We start from the raw sequence: 4,754 nt of genomic DNA on the forward strand, positions 1-4,754 counted from the left end.
GCCCACGCGATCGTGATCCGGCGACGGAGGACATGGAGAGGGTTTTGAAGGGTTGTTGGGCCGTTTTGGAGGGGTGTTGGGCTGCAACACACACGAGGCCTTTACGGTTCCCCGGTTAACCGTTGGAGCATCAAACGGACTCCAAATGGCACGAAATTTGACAGGCAGTCTACCAGTGGTGTAGCAAGGCCGCTTGGCAAATCTCAGTCCATCCTGAGAATGTTTAACAGCCGCTCACGAAAAGAGGCAAGAGGGGTGCGTCGGAGGACGTAGGAGAGCCGGATTGCAAAACAGATAACGGGGAAAATGCTCGGATGCATGAGACTAACATGTATGCAAATGAGATGCACATGATGACATGATATGAAATGCATGACATGAACAAAATGCAAAACAAAGACAAAACCCAACCACGAAGGGAATCTCACTACTTAGAGCCGAAAATGGCAAGAGTCGGAGTACAAATATGGCAAGTTACATCCGGGGTGTTACACCGCTACATCTTAGTACGACCCCAGCTACAACTTTGATCCATGGGCATAGACCAACTTAGGCCAAAAGCCTAAGCTTGGGGGAGTACGTATTTCTCACCGATATTACATTCATGTTCACACACTCATGCCAGTTGTCGGTGCTCATACTTTTTCATTGTATAATCCATGCTAGTTTATTTTCTTTTAAGCTTTCTTCTTGTGTGTTTGAAAAACCTTAAGAAAAACCCCAAAAAATAGTTGTAGCTTTTAGCTAGTTTACTTTCCATGCCTGTTGTAGTAGTAATTAAAAAGAAAACCCCAAAAGATTTCTCGTTCTTCTTTTACTTGTTGGGAGCTTTCCCGTGTAAATAGTTTTATTTCCTTGCTTTTCCTTGGTGGTCGAGAGGAGAAGACCACAATGAAAATGTTGAGTGGCTCTCATATGCATTATTGTTTCTCATAGGCATCACGTCCAAGATTAGTAGACCGACTTCTACCTGCATCTACTACTATTACTCCACACATCGACCGCTATCCAGCATGCATCTAGTGTATTAAGTTCATGGAGAAACGGAGTAATGCAATAAGAACGATGACATGATGTAGACAAGATCTATTTATGTGGAAATAGACTCCGTCTTGTTATCCTAAATAGCAACGATACATACGTGTCGGTTCCCCTTCTGTCACTGGGATCAAACACCGTAAGATTGAACCCATCACAAAGCACCTCTTCCCATGGCAAGAAAAATTGATCTAGTTGGCCTAACTAAACCAAAGATTCGAAGAAGAAATACGAGGCTATAAGTAATCATGCATATAAGAGATCAAAAGACTCATATAGCTTTCATGGATAAAAACATAGATCTAATCATAAACTCAAAGTTCATCAAATCCCAACAAACACACCGCAAAAAGAGTTACATCAAATAGATCTCCAAGAGACCACTGTATTGAGAATCAAAAGAGAGAGAGAGGAAGCCATCTAGCTACTAACTACGGACACGTAGGTCTACAATGAACTACTCACACATCATCAGAGAGGCACCAATGAGGATGATGAATCCCTCCGTGATGGTGTCTAGATTGGATCTAGTGGTTCTGGAACTTGCGGCGGCTAGAATTGATTTTCGTTGACTCCCCTAGGGTTTCTGGAATATTGGGGTATTTATAGAGCAAAGAGGCGGTGCGGGAGGCCACCGAGGTGGGCACAACCCACCTGGCGTGCCCTGGTGGGTTGTGCTCCCCTCGGAGCACCCCTCAGGTACTTTCTTGGCTCATCTGGTGTCTTCTGGTCCAGAAAAAATCCACAAAAATTTTCGCTGCGTTTCGACTCTGTTTGGTATTGATTTCCTGCGATGTAAAAACGAAGCAGAAAACAACAACTGTCACTAGGCACTATGTCAATAGGTTAGTCCCAAAAAATGATATAAAATGACTCTAAAATGATTATAAAAACATCCAAGAATGATAATATAACAGCATGGAACAATCAAAAATTATAAATATGTTGGAGACATATCAGCATCCCCAAGCTTAATTCCTACTCGTCCTTGAGTAGGTAAATGATAAAAAACAAATTTTTTGATGTGGAATGATGCCTAACATGTTCATCACATATTCTTTTCTTTGTAGCATGGACAATTGGACTTTTATATGACTCAAAGCAACAATATAGTTTTGACATGAAGACTTTAATACTCCATCATATCAATAAGCAACCATGTCTTTCAAAATATCAATGCTAAACCAAGTTATCCCTAGCCCATTATGCTCAATCATTGATCCATTCATGAAACACACTCGCATATTAGCTGCATCCAATGCTCAAGTACGATCATAGTGCCCCTTAGTTGGTGCTTTATAAGAGAAGATGGATACTCAAATAAAAGTAAAAATTGCATAAAGTAAAAGAAAGGCCCATCACGAAGGGAACTAGGGATTTGTAGACGTGCCAAAGCTCAAAGCGAAAAAGATAGAAATAAAACATTTTGGGTGGCATGCCTTTCCTGTCAACAAAAACGATCGAGTAGTTCCCAATACTTTCCATGCTAGATATATCATAAGCAGTTCCCAAATAGAAAATTAAGTTTATTTCTTTTCCCACCACACTTTCACTTTTCATGGCTAACCGTATACACGGGTGCCTTCCATACCAACACTTTCCAAGGAACTTATTATTTGATAACATAAAGTAAATTAAATTTTCATTTTGGGACTGGGCATCCCTAATACCTTTGCCGTACTCTCGTGCAATGACAAGTGAATAAACACTCATCTTGAGAATAACATACCTAGCATAGAAATATATCAGCCACCCCCTACCGTTTCATGAGTGGTACGAGCACACAAAAGAGAAATTTATTTTGAAAATTAGAGATGGCACATGAAATTTTCTTAGAACGGCAAAAGAATACCGCATATAGGTAGGTATAGTGGACTCATGTGGCAAAACTGGTTTAAAGGATTTTGGATGCACAAGTAGTGATCATACTTGGTGCAAATGAAGGCTACCAAAATATTGAGAAGCATCCAACCAAGAAACGAAAAGTTTCATAAGCGAGCATTAAGCATAAGTAACACTGAATAATGCACCACAAGTAGGATATAATTTCATTGCATAACTATTAACTTTCGTGCTTGCATAGGGAATCACAAACCTTAACACCAATATTCTTACTAAAGTACAATTACTCATCAACATGACTCACATATCACTATCATCATATCTCAAAACTATTACAAAGAATCAAGTTTATTTTGTCCAATGATCTTCATGAAAGTTTTTATTATATCCTCCCTGGATATCTATCACTTTGGGACTAGTTTCATATGTTGCTTTTAATAAGCTCAAACAAATATAAGTGAAGAACATGAGCATCATATTTATTTCCGTCAAAATAATTTAAGTGAAGTAAGAGAGAATTTCTAAAAAAAATAACTCTCAAACAAATCTAAGTGAAGCATGAGAGTATTTCTTCAAAAATATTAAAGCAAACCGTGCTCAAAAAGATATAAGTGAAGCACTAGAGCAATTCCATAGCTCATAAGGATTTAAGTGAAACGTAGAGAGCAATTCTAACAAGTCATAGCATAATTTTGGATCTCTCAAATAGGTGTGTCCAGCAAGGATTCATGACTTGAAATAAAAATCAAAACAAGCAAAGACTCATATCATACAAGACGCTCCAAGCAAAACTCACAGTATGTGCTCCGAGTAAAATACCGATGGTTGTTAGAAGAAATAGGGGATGCCACTCAGGGGCACCCCCAAGCTTATTTGCTTGATACTTCTTTAATATTATCTTGGGGTGCCTCGGTCATCCCCAAGCTTAGCCTTTTGCTAATCCTTATTCCTTCATCCATCGCGATCTCACCCAAAACTTGAAAACTTCAATCACACAAATCTCAACAAAATTTTTGTGAGATCCGTTAGTATAAGAAAGCAAATAACTACTTTAAGTACTGTTGCAAACCCATTCATATTTTATATTTGCATTATATCTACCGTATCCCAACTTTTTCTATGAAAAAAACTCTTCAAAACAAGCACACAACGCAAAGAAAACAGAATCTGTCAAAAGCAGAACAGTCTATGTCAATCTGAATATTTTGTATACTTCTGTAACTCCAAAAATTCTAAGAAATTAGGACAAAGTGAGCAATTTGTATAATAATCTTCTGCAAATACAATCAGTATTGTATCACACTTCTATTAAAAATTAATATTATTTTTGTGAGTGCAAAAGTTTCTGTTTTTCAGCAAGGTCAAATCAACTATCACCCAAGATGATCCTAAAGTCTTTGCTTGGCACAAACACTAATTAAAACACATAAAACATAATCATAATAGTAGCATAATTGTGCAAACACTCAAGACCAGAAAGAAAAAGACAAAAACAAATTTTATTCATTGGGTTGCCTCCCAACGATCGCTATCGTTTTACGTCCCTAGCTGGGCATAAAGTAAAGATCTAAGTGTTGTCATCTTTGTTTTCCAACTCTTCAATCAAATTCTTAGTATTCTTCAAAGATTTAGCATATAAATTTTCAACAACAATACTTTTAGGAACGAGTTTGAGAAATTCATTGTTGCCGGTAGGGTCCCTTATCATTTCGCTAAAATTGAGGTGAACAATAATCATCTTAACATCTCCTTTATTATTACTAGAAGTTGCACCCTTGTTCTTAGTAACTTGAGTAATATTGCCAACTTTTACGGAGTTTTTCCAATAGTTTTAGCGGAAGCAAAGGCTGTGCTTAAATTACTAAAGATTTATT

This window comes from Triticum aestivum, chromosome 7A, assembly GCF_018294505.1.
Source record: "Triticum aestivum cultivar Chinese Spring chromosome 7A, IWGSC CS RefSeq v2.1, whole genome shotgun sequence".
Classification (NCBI taxonomy): domain Eukaryota; kingdom Viridiplantae; phylum Streptophyta; class Magnoliopsida; order Poales; family Poaceae; genus Triticum; species Triticum aestivum.